This window comes from Triticum urartu, chromosome 7 (genome assembly GCF_003073215.2).
Source record: "Triticum urartu cultivar G1812 chromosome 7, Tu2.1, whole genome shotgun sequence".
In the NCBI taxonomy this organism is placed as follows: domain Eukaryota; kingdom Viridiplantae; phylum Streptophyta; class Magnoliopsida; order Poales; family Poaceae; genus Triticum; species Triticum urartu.
In genome coordinates, this window is record NC_053028.1 from 409716249 (window position 1) to 409730851 (window position 14603).

Genomic DNA, 14603 nt, shown 5'->3' on the forward strand with positions numbered 1-14603 from the left:
CTCCCAGAATGCCCACCCTTTATTCTTTCGTAAGTACGATGGAGTTCCTGAAGAAAGGGTGCCGACTTCATCATGATGACATGAAGCAGAGAAATGAAGACATCAATGTATTGGACCGGCCTCTTCGAGAAGAGCAAGCCAGGATGAGAAGACCCGCTAGATTCGTTACCAAACCTTCCCCCCTTACTCCCCTCTTAAATCTCGGGACGAGATTTCTTGTAGTAGAGGAGAATTGTGACGCTCGGATAATCATGTTACAGTAATCCCACGCTAATCACGCCACGTCACCTCGGTTAATGTTGCTAACCTCGCAATGATTCGAAGCTGTTTCAAAATTTAAGTTCTAAATATGTCAAACAACAAAAGTTTTCAAAAGTTGAAACAAAAATGTTCGGTGGGTGCCGAATATTACAAGGATAATTATAGTAAAGAGAACACATTTTTATAAAATGACTAAATGATTTAAAATGAAATAAAACAGGATAGAAAATAAATAACAGAAAGAAAAATGCAAAAACAGATAACAAAGCTAAACAAAAAAAAGAGAACCCTCCCCACTGGGCCAACCGGCCTAGCAGGCCACCAGGACGGCCCACCAGCCGCGCCCATATCCCCCACTGCTCCCGAAACCCTAGAGCCCCACACCACTTTCCCCCACGATCCCACCCTCTCCCTCCAGCGCCGTCACAGGAGAGGGCGCACGACCCCATCGCTCTCCCACTCTCCCCTCGCTCTCTTCCCCCCACCCAAGGACCCGATCTGGATCGGGGCGCTCCCCCCCCCCCTGATCCCGGGACCCCGACACCCCGACACGTCCCCGCCGCCTCGCCGTTCGCCGGCGCTGCCCGCCGGACCGCCCCATCCTCATCTCCTCTCGGTCGTCGCCGTGTGTCACCACCGTCGCCGGACCGCCCCACCGGACCTCCTTACCTCCTCCCCGACATGCTCCATCGACCCTCACCGCCCCTCTCTTCCCTTCAACGCCGGTGAGGACCCCGGTCCTCCTCTCTCCCTCCGCACACCGACCACCGCACGTGTGCCCATGTATGCATCGCCCCGCACACGCCTCGCCCTGCTGCTGCTCGCGCTGCCTCCCGCTCCCTGGCACGCTCGCCGCCCGCACCCACGCCCGGAGCCCGCTCCGCCGTGGCCGTGGCCGTCCCGCGCCCCTGCCCCGCCTAGCACTGCTTGCCGTGGCTCGCCGCCGTCGGTTGCGGCTGCAACCACGCCCGCTCTGGCCCTCCAGTCGCCGCGCCACGACCCCCCTCGCGACGCCCTCGCCGCGTCCTCGGCCGCCTCTCTGGACGCGCCCGCGCCTCGATCCCGACCGGCTCATGCGCCCCCACAGACCCGCGCGCGTCTGCTCCCTCCGCTCGCTGGAGCCCCGCCTCCCCTGGCCCTGGCCGCCGGCGCCGACGTGCCCCCCGCGCGCCCAGCGCCCCGCGGGCTCACGCCCGTTCGGGTGCCCCGCCCCATTGCTCGCCCATAACCGCTAAGCCCCCCCTGTCCCAATGACACAAGGGGCCCACGCCCCAGAACGTAAACAAAAATAAAAATAAAATAAAAATTAATTAATTAATTAAAGAAATAATTAACTTAATTAATTTTGATTAATTAAACTAATCAATTAACTAAACTAATTAAATTGTTAGCTAATTAATTAATCAGTCAATGACAGTGCCCCCCCCTAATTAATTCTGATTAGATTAATTAAATTTGGATAATTAACATGTGTCTCTGACCAGTGGGACCCACTGGTCAGGTTGACCAGTCAACCCTGTTGACTGCTGACGTCAGCATGACCTCATGCTGATGTCATAAATCCATTTTCGAATTAAATTAAATAATTAATTAAATTCCAGAAATTAATAAAATCTTTAGAAAATCATATCTTTTAATCCATAACTCGGATTAAATTATTTTCAACATGAAAGTTGCTCAGAATGACGAGACGAATCCGGATACGCAGCCCGTTCGTCCGCCACGCATCCCTAACCTATCGAACTCGTAACTTCCCCCCCCCCCTCCGGCACCTTTGCCCGAAAACGCGAAACACCGGGGATACTTTCCCGGATGTTTCCCCCCCTTCACCGGTATCACCTCATATCGCGTTAGGGCACGCCTAGCATCACGCTTTGCTTTGACATGCATCGTTATGCACCTGTTTGCATTGTATTCATTGTTTCTTCCCCCTCTTCTTCCGCTAGACACCGAGACTGACGCCGCTGCTACCCAGTACGACTACGGTGTTGACGACCACTCTCTCTTGCTAGAGCAACCAGGCAAGCCCCCCCTTTGATCACCAGATATCGCCTACTCTTCTTTATACTGCTTGCATTAGAGTAGTGTAGCATGTTACTGCTTTCCATTAATCCTATCCTGATGCATAGCCTATCATTGTTGCTACAACTGTTGATACCTTACCTGCAATCCTACATTCTTAGTATAGGATGCTAGTTTATCATCAGTGGTCCTACATTCTTGTTCGTCTGCCATGCTATACTATCGGGCCGTGATCACTTCGGGAGGTGATCACGGGTATATACTATATACTTTATATACATGATACATGTGATGACTAAAGTCGGGTTGGCTCGAGGAGTACCCGCGAGTGATTCACGGATTGGGGGCTGAAAGGACCTTTGTCCCGACGGCCCTCTGGGTGGATCGTTGTGGCGAAGCGACAGGGCAGGTTGAGACCACCTAGGAGAGAGGTGGGCCTGGCCCTGGTCGGCGTTCGCGGTGTCTTCAAGATAACATGTTTAACAAGATCTTGGTATTTGATCTGAGTCTGGCTACTGGCCTATACGCACTAACCATCTACGCGGGGACAGTTATGGGCACTCGACATCGTGGTATCAACCGAAGCCTTCGTGACGTCAGCGATTGAGCGGCGCGCGCCGGGTTGGACCGCATAACACAACTTCCTTTGTAATGGAGGTTGCTAGGTCTGCTCACCGGCCGCGTTCGCAACGTGTAGGTGTGCAAAGGGTGATGGGCCCAGACCCCTGCGCCATAGGATTTAGACCGGTGTGCTAACCTCTCTGTTGTGCCTAGATAGGGTTGCGACGTGTTGATCTTCCGAGGCCGGGCATGACCCAGGAAAGTGTGTCCGGCCAAATGGGATCGAGCGTGTTGGGTTATGTGGTGCACCCCTGCAGGGAAGTTAATCTATTTGAATAGCCGTGATCTTCGGTAACAGGACGACTTGGAGTTGTACCTTGACCTTATGACAACTAGAACCGGATACTTAATAAAACACACCCTTCCAAGTGCCAGATACAACCGGTGATCGCTCTCTCACAGGGCGACGAGGGGAGGATCATCGGTTAGGATTATGCTATGCGATGATACTTGGAGGACTTTAGTCTACTCTCTTCTACATGCTGCAAGACGGAGGCTGCCAGAAGCGTAGTCTTCGAAAGGACTAGCTACCACCCCTTATTCCGGCTTTCTGCAGTTCAGTCCACATATAATAGCCTTATTCCAGTTGATACCAATGCATACATATGTAGTGTAGCTCCTTGCTTGCGAGTACTTTGGATGAGTACTCACGGTTGCTTTCTCCCTCTTTTCCCTCCTTTTCTATACCCGATTGCTATGACCAGACGTTGGAGCCCAAGAGCCAGACGCCACCGTCGACGACGACTACTACTACTCGGGAGGTGCCTACTACTACGTGCAGCCCGCTGACGACGACCAAGAGTAGTTAGGAGGATCCCAGGCAGGAGGCCTGCGCCTCTTTCGATCTGTATCCCAGTTTGTGCTACCCTTCTTAAGGCAAACTTGTTTAACTTATGTCTGTACTCAGATATTGTTGCTTCCGCTGACTCGTCTATGATCGAGCTCTTGTATTCGAGCCTTCGAGGCCCCTGGCTTGTAATATGATGCTTGTATGACTTATTTTATTTGTAGAGTTGTGTTGTGATATCTTCCCGTGAGTCCCTGATCTTGATCGTACATGTTTGTGTGTATGATTAGTGTACGATTGAATCGGGGGCGTCACAACTGAATACAATGGCTCCGTCACCTACACTGATGCTAATGACAAGGACGACTCCACTCCCACCTACTGCTTCATGGCACGTGGTGCCAAGGTAAACTCACGCGATGCTTACTTTCAAACATCAAGTGAAGATGACTCTGATTGTGAATCCAAACCGAGCTACAAAACACTTGCTAAAATTGCAACTGAATAACAGAAAGCTATGGAACATATTCAAAAACTGTTAGACAAAGGCGATGACTTGTTGGACGCGGAATGACCCGATCTCAGTCCTTAATTGAAGACATAAAAAATCTTCATGTTAAGTATGAGGAACTTGAAAGTCGTCATGAAACTCTCTCAACAACTCATGAAAAGCTTTCCTGTGATTATCTTCAAAGGAAGCAAGAACTTGAGAAATTGAGAGCAGTTCATGAAGATCTTCAAAAAGAAAACGAGTCACTTCGCGCTCAACAGATCAGTCCCGCTCAGGAAGGATTTGAACCACCTTGTCTAAAATGCCTTGAGCATGATAACGCTACTTCTGTTGTTGAATGTTCTACTGCTGCTACTGTTGCAATATCTTCAACTGTTGATGTGGTAACTAACCCCTCTATTGAGGATGCCACTGCTATTGCTGATGAAAATGATGGGTTGAAGACATTGCTTGAGACAGGGATGTACAAAAGTCTCAAAGGGCATCCGACACTATGTGATGTCCTCAAAAAGCAGATTCTGAACCGAAACCCTAGGAAAGCGGGTGATGGGTTCGAGAGGAAAATGAATGTTGATGGTTCTTACTGGAAGCCTGAGCAGTACCCCAAAACCACATGGGTTGCTGCAAAGGAACCTTCAGTGGATCCATCCACCCTATCTGGCTTCACTTGTGCTAACCCTATTATCATTGATGAATCCTTTGATGCAAACTATAAACTGTTTAAGAATCGGAATGGTGAAGTGTTTGCCAAGTATATTGGTACTAACTGCAGGAATGGGCCACCTATGAAGAAAATCTGGGTGCCCAAAAGGTTTCCGGAGAATCTTCCTATGAATGTCGTCATGACACCACAAGGGAAGAAGACAAACCCCATACCAAAGGCTTCATATGGTCCAAAGGCTTCATACAGACACAGGACTCACCCGAGTCACCCTAACGCCAATGTTTTGCAGGAAAATCATAAGACTAAGAACTACTCTGCTTATTTATATCAGTACTATTCACCTCCTGCAAGGCTATTTGCTAGGGCTCCAAAGCTGAAGTTCTCAGATGCTGCACTTAGACTCATTGCTTCTAAGCCACCCCTGAAGATGTGGGTGGCTAAGAAAAATTGACTCTCTTTTGCAGGGAAAGGTCTCCAGCCGGAAATCAAAGGCGTCAGATGCTATTGCTGGGGACCTAAAACATCTTGTTGGGCGCAAGATAAAATGCCCAAATGGTCTCACTATGTATATTGTTCCTGAATCGCTTGCCATTCATCCTATCAGTCCTAATCTTGATCTGAGCTTTCGTAATCCACTTGCTCGTAAAATGTTTATGCGTCACAATGCTCTTCGTGAAGCCTATCCCCCTAACTGCACTGTAGGGTATGACACCAGCTGCTTCAGAATGGATTATTGATAGTGGATGCACTAACCACATGACTGGTGATCAAAGTCTTCTCATGGACTCAACCTTACGTCCATCTGACAAGAGTCATATCACATTTGCTGACACTGGTAAAAGCAAGGTATTGGGTCTAGGTAGAGTTGCAATCTCAAAGGATCAGCACATGGATAAAGTGATGCTTGTTGAATCCCTTGGGGTCAACTTAATGTCTGTCTCAATGCTTTGCGATTTGAACATGATTGTGATATTTGGAAAATAGCGTTGCCTTGTTCTAATGGAATCTGACAAGTCTCTAGTCTTTGAAGGGTATCGAAAAGATGATTTGTACATGGTAGATTTCTCAGCAGGACCACAACTTGTCGTATATCTTCTTGCAAAAGCTTCAGAGTGCTGGCTCTGGCATCGGAGGCTAGGGCATGCTGGCATGAGGAACTTGCATGCTCTCGCAAAGAAGAAGCACGTCATAGGCATCGAGGGCGTCAAGTTCAAGAAGGATCACTTATGTGGTGCCTGCGAAGTTGGAAAGATGACGAGGGGTCGAGGGCCAAGCATCCCTCGAAGACAATCATGACAACAACTCAACCCTTTGAACTGCTACACATCGACCTGTTCGGCCCTACTCACTACTCTACTCTCACTACTACTGCTTGTCTCTATGGCTTCGTCATCGTTGATGATTATTCAAGATATACATGGGTGCACATAATCCTCTACAAGACTGAAGTGCAGGATGTCTTCAGACGCTTCGCCAACCGTGCCATGAACAACTATGGCGTCAAGATCAAGCACATCAGAAGTGACAACAGCACAGAGTTCAAGAACACCGGCCTCGACACTTATCTAGATACGTTGGGCATCACTCATGAGTTCTCATCTCCGTACATGCCGCAGCAGAATGGCATCGTGGAGCGCAAGAATAGAACATCCATTGAGATGGCTCGGACGATGCTTGAGGAATACAAGACTCCAAGAAAGTTCTGGCATGAAGCTATTGATACTGCATGCCATGTCATCAACCGTGTTTATCTTCACAAGCTTCTGAACAAGACATCGTATGAACTCCTTACTGGTAAGAAGACAAATGTTAGTTACTTCAGAGTATTTGGTGCTAGGTGCTGGATCAAGGATCCACATCACACTTCAAAATTTGCACTGAAAGCACATGAAGGTTTTATGCTTGGTTACGGAAAGGATTCGCACTCCTACAGAGTCTTAAACCTCTTTCACTATAAAGTGGTTGAAACTGTGGATGTGCGGTTCGATGAGACTAAGGGCTCGCAAAGAGAGCACCTGCCAAATGTGCTAGATGAAGTTCCACCTAGTGAATCCATCAAGCTTATGGGAACTGGAGAAATCATACCGTCTCAAGCTCAGGCTGAAGAGGAACTTATCATTTTTACACCTAATCAACCTGAAGACAATGCTCATCCTGAAGACAATCCTCCTAATGATGACAATGATCGGCAAGAGCAAAATCTTCGTCCAGTTCATCCTCGTGTTGCAAATGAAGTACAGATTGAGAAGATAATTGATAGCATCAATGCACCTGGTCCACTCACTCGTTCAAGAGCAACACAGCTAGCAAATTTCTGTGGGTACTTTACATTTGTCTCAATATCTGAACCCAAGAAAGTTGCTGAAGCCTTCATGGAACCTGAATGGATTCAAGCTATGCAAGAAGAGCTTCAATAGTTCGAGCTAAACAATGTGTGGGAATTGGTCAAGCGTCCTGATCCTCATAAACACAATATCATAGGCACTAAATGGATATATCACAAGAAGCAAGATGAGCATGGTCAAGTTGTCAGAAACAAGGCTCGTCTCGTTGCTCAAGGATATACTCAAGTTGAAGGGATTAACTTCGATGAAACATTTGCTCCAGTGGCTAGGCTTGAAGCCATTCGCATACTGCTAGCCTACGCAAATCATCATAACATCCTTCTATATCAAATGGATGTGAAGAGTGCCTTTCTCAATGGAAAGATTGAAGAAGAGGTGTATGTTGCACAACCGCCTGGCTTTGAAGATCCAAAACATCATGATATGGTATACAAGCTCAATAAGGCACTGTATGGCCTCAAACAAGCCCCTCGCGCTTTGTATGACACACTTAAAGATTTTCTGAAGAACAAAGGCTTCAAACCTGGTTCCCTGGATCCCACACTCTTCACGAAGACATATGATGGTCAACTGTTTGTGTGCCAAATATATGTGGATGACATTATCTTCGGTTGTACTAATCAAAAATACAGTGATGAGTTTGGACACATGAAGCAAGAGCAATATCAGATGTCCATGATGGGTGAGCTGAAGTTCTTCCCTGGTCTTCAAATACATTAGCAAAGCAACGACATCTTCATATCTCAAGAAAAATATCTCAAAGACTGCCTGAGGAAGTTTGGAATGCAAGATTGCAAAGGATACACGACGCCCATGCCAACCAAAAGTCATCTGGGTCCTGACGCCAATGGTAAAGAGTTTGATCAAAAGGTATACCGCTCCATGATTGGTTCTTTACTTTATTTATGTGCATCTAGGCCAGATATAATGCTTAGTGTTTGCATGTGTGCCCGATTCCAAGCGGCACCAAAGGAACCGCATCACTTAGCTGTGAAGCGAATTCTTTGATATTTGGCTTACACCCCAACATTAGGATTATGGTATCCAAAAGGCTCATACTTTGATCTAGTTGGATTCTCAGATGCTGATTATGCTGGTGACAAGGTTGATCGCAAGTCTACATCAGGCACATGTCACTTTCTGGGACGATCACTTGTTTGTTGGTCTTCAAAGAAGCAGAATTGTGTATCTCTCTCCACTGCTGAATCTGAATACATTGCTGCTGGATCTTGCTACGCTCAGCTTCTATGGATGAAGAAAACACTCCAAGACTATGGTATCCATCTGAAGCAAGTACCACTCTACTACTACAATGAAAGCGCCATCAAGATTGCCAACAACCCAGTTCAGCACTCGAAGACAAAGCACATTGAAATTCGTCATCACTTTCTCAGAGATCATGTCATGAAGGAAGATATTGATATCATTCACGTCAACACTGAAGAGCAACTGGCAGATATCTTCACAAAGCCCTTGGATGAGAAAAGGTTTTGCAAGTTGCGGTGTGAGATAAATATCTTGGAATCCTCAAATGTCCTGTGATTAGGCACACATCCTAACACTTATGCATGTTGATGACTTGGATGTGCAACACACGAAGTAACGTATATCTTCAATAAATGAATACTTACACTCTAAGTGTGAATACATTAACGCGGAATTTGACTTCGGAGCGCCACGATAATTGTGTGTCGTGTCTGGGTCTAATAATTCCAATACGGTGGGTAACGCCACCACCAAACTTTTGTTTGGAGTGTTTTCTGTTGGTGCTACATTTGCAAAGTCTTCGCATTTGGTTTGTCTTCAATATTGACATGACTTCATGTTTATCTTCACAATGTTGATTTGGTCTTATTCTGATATATACAATTATTAGTGTTCTGTCCTCTACAACATTCACTTATAGCTATGTCTTCTTGTTTGAATCTTTTGAACTAAGTGAATGTGATTGGACCCTAACCTCTCTATGCTTCCTTCTCAAATCTATCTATCCAAATCATATGCATTCTATTGAAACTGTCGAATGTCTTCTCTGCGTCCTTGTCAGCCGAAGATACAAAGATAAACATTAAATCTATTTTAAATGCTCAATCCTTATTGCCCAGAGAAGCCGGAACGACCACCCGACAATCCAGGCGTGCGTGGGAACATGGAACAACTTCCAATGTGTTGCATGTTCGCCACGTGTCCCTCAGATGTGAACCGCCAGGGGCACCTGCGTAATTGCGTTGTGTTGTCCCTGTCCTTATGCATACACACCACACCCTAGTCATTATATTTTCTTCCACCTCTCCACAAACCTAGCGCCACCGCTAGCTCTCGACGACGCCGGCGACAAAGCGCTTAGGTGCCACAACCTCACCGACGCCGTCCTCACGCCGGCCGCGGACATCGTCTTCTCCGCCGCCGCCGTAGGTGTCCTCCGTCTCCAAGTTAGGGCATGGAAGATCGAACTGCTCAGCCTCATCTTCTACTCCGTCTAGCAGTTCATCGTGTGGTAAATTAAAACTCTCTTTTTACTGCCTATTTGATCCACTGGATTCATCTTTCCTTACCAAAAGTAGTTTCTGCCTCCATAAATTTGGATCTATCTTGTTCTCCATCTCATAATATGCCTAGTATATTCACTTATGCTTCACATGTAGTTAGATTCCTCACTTGTACCAATTCTTGGATTCGTACAAATCTGGAACCAACTCTCAACATATAAGTGAATGTCTTCGCGCTATGAGGTCAATGTCTTCTAAACTGATTTATCTTCAAAATCTTCTGAGAATGCATATGACCTCTTCCCCTTCCCTCGCATCTCTAATGTTGTCACAGGTACATGTCCGTGGGAGAATCCCTTGGTTCTCATAGTCTGCATTCATTTGTAGAGTTCTTACAGCGTCACATCAATTCTCCCGAAGATAGTTCCTGTCTGACCAGCAGACGGAAGCCTTTGCAAGTTCTGAAGCCATTCAGTCTGAACTTCATGGCGACAGATAAATCAGTCAGGAAGGGCGGCAGACAGCACCATGGGAACACAGCTAAGGACCTGCCACCAGATCTCTATGAACTATACAAGTCAGATCCTAAAGAGACCTATGGGGAACGCAAGAATCGAATCCAATGGATTCGAACATATTGGGCAGAGGAATGGTTCAATTACAAATTTGTCACTGACGAATATGCTGAAAAGAATGCCATCAAGGGCCCCTGGGGAGATATTGTATACAAAGGTCTTCAGCCCAAGTCCAAGTCTGAAGCCATTGCTCAAGGCTTCTACCCTTGCATGGTCCATGGACCTCAGCCTGCTAATGCCGACCCATCCAGTCTGCTATGGTGTCGTGAAGACAATCTCTTCAAGCGCAACTTCCAGTTTGCCAAAGAGTCTGCAAAGAAGAACAAGAAGGACCTTGGTCTAGACTTCAACTCGGGTCGATCTGCTCCTCGGGCTGATGGCACTCGTGATGCCGAACCCAATATCATCGGGCCTTTCTACAACCTCGACGGTCTCCTCACTCACATTTCTGTTCAGGGGACCGCCGTGGAGCACTCTGCAGATGACGCTGATTCTGATGAAGCGCCTGCTCCTCCCAAGCCACAGAAGCAAAAGAAACCCAAGGCTTCAAAGCCCTTGGCTGCACCCAAAGCTTCACATTCCGAAGCCACTGGCCACTGGCCACTGCACCTCCTGAAGCCAGTGTGCAGTCTGAAGATCTCTCTCGCATCTCCAAGACTGAGAAGAAGAAGAAGCCCATCCAGATTTCTAGTCAAGCACTGACCCCAGCTGCTGTTCTGAGGAACGAAAATGAAGCCATTGATCTGTTAAGTGACGACGATCTTGGCGATGATGCTCTTGAGCTGCTGATAAATAGCAAGGAAGAGGCGGAGATCTTCAATGATCTACCCCTGTTTGATGTGGATATCTTGAACAACTTCATTGATGAGTGGTTTGAAAACCCCAGCATCAACCTCGATGACCTTGAGCTTCCGATTGGCATCAGTGTCTCTTTCCACAGTGCCATTGCTACTGAGCTAGCCCTGGCTCAGACGATTGTTGAACTAAAGAACAAGATTGATTATGAGAAAGCTCAGTTCAATAGGAACATGGCAAACCTCAGCGTGGCTGATGTTCAAAGCTTCAAGCAGGCGCTGCATGAGCTCAAGGAGCAGTTTCACCAGAAACGCCGGGAAGCAAAAGGTTCAAGAGAGAGAATGAAGTATTTTGCGGAGAAAAGTGTTCAAGCTCACAATGAAGCAGAAAAGCACAAGGCTCTGGGGCGCCCTGGCCTCGACCCCAGAATGGCTGCCAAGAAGAAGAAGAAGCCTGTTGTGGCCCAAGCTGAAGCATCAAGGCAGGAAGAACCTCGCATTGTCTTCCCTACAAGTATGACAGGCTCGAAGCCTAAGGTCCCCACGGCTGCTTCAGAACTCAAGAAAACAAGGGCAGCTGAAGCCGAAGCCCGAAAGCGACCAAGAAGAGAAAGACAAAGAAGAATGATCGGGCTGCTCCCACAGAGCCCCTTGTCGTCGAACCAATTTTAGTTGCTCGTCCTGCATCCGAACACTGAGAGCGTCAGTTAATAGTTCATGAGCCTGCTTCCACAGAGGCTCCTGAAGCTGAAGACATTCCAGCTCCTGAAGCTGAAAACATTGGTCATCACAACAATGTAGAAGATGATGAAGTCCTTCCACAGATTGAGCACCAAATGGTATCATCGCCTGTTCTCACGAACAGCGAGCTCATCAGCATTGGTCGTCCTCTGACGTCAATTGCTTAGGATGATTCATGGGCTGATCGCCCTCAAGACTCCCTCGTCAAGAATCACCAAGTACTCTCCCACCTCAAGCCACCACTCAGGTGCCTGAAGATGATGACTTTGTGGTCAAGCCGACTCCCTCTCCAAAGGCGTTTCCCGCACTCCGCAGGCTTCACAAAGGACCAAGGCCACAAGTCACTCTATCGAGCGTTCCAGAAGGAGAAGAGCACCACGACTCAGTGGCACGACAAGTGTTCCCTTACGCCACTCCAACTGTGAACGTCTCAGAGTCCGAAGCAAAAGTTGTTGAAGACATTCCTGCTGCATCAGCTGATGATCAACAAGAACCATCAGAACCCCGTCAAGCAGAAGAGCGAGTTGCCACACCCCCTACCAACCAAGAAACTGTTCTCGAGGAGAACGAGTCTGTGCCAGACCCTCCAGCTACTCAAGTGGAGGTTGAAAACACTGAGGCAGCCACCCACAATGCTACTGAAGCCAATGACGTTGTCATGGCTGAAGCTAATGCGGCACGTGAAGCGAATACGGTGCCTGAAGCCAATGCTGCACCTGAAGCAAATCTGCAACTCGAAGACAATGCCGATGCTCCTGTACCGCCTCCAAGGCCACACACTATTGAGCTGGCATTTGATCGCGGCCAACCTGTCATGGTTCGCTGGCCTATTCTGGTTCCTCCTCCTGCTCCTGGACCTCAATTTGACTATCATGTGGAGCACAGGCCTCAGGTCCAGAAGCCAAAACCAAGGTTGCCAAGGTTTCCAGGTACTGCAACTTCACCAGGATCTTTCAATGTGAATGGCTTCATAGCACACAACACCTTCTTTGATAGCGCCAAGAACCCATATTCCAAACCAAGAATATCATCTGATAGGTTTTGGAGCTATCATCAATGCAGTTACTACTATTGTGTTCTTTATGATCAAGGGCACATCTTTCCCCATATGCGTCTAGACTGCGAGGCTATTGCTGGCCTGCCCTGCTTAGAAGAAGCCCTTGATTGTTTCAGAGATGCTGGTCTGCTACAATTTGTGACTGATAAAGAGCACTAGAACAAAGAGTTTCTGCTACAATTCTATGCCACCCTCCACATTCGCGGCTACAACAAGGATCCAAAGATATGGATCCTTGAGTGGATGACAGGCGATGTACACCATGAAGCCAAAGCCCAAGATATAATTGAGCTTACTGCCCTGCCCACTCCTGGTGAACACTATGAACCAGGTTGTCAGCTGCACCAAAATGCTTTGGAGAGCATCTTCCAGAAGCCAGAGCCAAACATGAGCCAAATGTTGAGCATGATGAAGCCACTGCCACAAGACGCTGAATATCCAAAGGAGTCTTTGTTGAAGACCTAGAGTATCTGCCCCACACTATTTATCATATCATCAGGCGAACTCTCTGGCCTGTCAAAGGACATTCTCCTACAGCGAAGCTTGAAGGAGCAATGAAGACATTGGTTTTCTATATCTTCAATGGCATCAGCTTCAATGCTCAAGACTTCTTCATTAGGCAATTGGCTGCATCTGACTCTGATATATTTGGTCTGAAGTTTTATGCTCCATGGGTAATGCGCCTCATCAAGCTTCACTCTGCTATCAACTATCAGCCTTCTGCGCGCAATCATCTCATATTCTTGCCAGAGGTTGATCTATCTGTCGAAGCCATATACCCAGAGCCTGCCAAGGTGTGACGCCCCGAGACCGTTGTGCCAGGTGTCGTCCAGTTATTCGCTGTCGTTGCCATGTCATTTGCTTGTGTGTTGCTTTTCATCATGTCATCATGTGCATTGCATCATCATGTTTTTAAAACTTGCATCCGTCCCGGTCTCCTTGTTCCTTCCGTTGTCCGTTCTGAGCCCAACCACACTTGCACGCGCCCACGGCATGTCCGAAATATTATTTTATAAGTGGCCGGAAAATGTTCTCGGAATGGGATGAGAGTTGACGTGTGGTCTTATTATAGTGTAGATAGACCGCCTGTCAAGTTTCATCGCATTCAGAGTTTGTTTGACGCCCCAACGATTAACTATAGCGGCATTATAGCCGGTCTAACGTCGGACGTTTTCGGTCTCCGGAAACAGATGCCGGGCCCTCTCTCTCTCTTCTCCCCCTCGTAGTCTCGCCACAGCCCACCTAGATGCTCGCTCTTTTGCTATGCCTATGTTGCGATACCTATCACTTGCTTATCATGCCTCCCATATTGTTGAACCAAGCCTCTAACCCACCTTGTCCTAGCAAACCGTTGTTTGGCTATGTTACCGCTTTGCTCAGCCCCTCTTATAGCGTTGTTAGTTGTAGGTGAAGATTGAAGTTTGTTCCTTGTTGGAACATGGAGATGTTGTTCCTTGTTGGAACATGTTTACTTGTTGGGATATCACAATATATCTTATTTATTTAATGCATCTATATACTTGGTAAAGGGTGGAAGGCTCGGCCTTATGCCTGGTGTTTTGTTCCACTCTTGCTGCCCTAGTTTCCGTCATATAGGTGTTATGTTCCCGGATTTTGCATTCCTTACGCAGTTGGGCTATTATGGGAACCCCTTGACAGTTCACCTTGAGTAAAACTCCTCCAGCAATGCCCAACATTGGTTTTACCATTTGCCACCTAGCCTTTTCTTTTCCCTT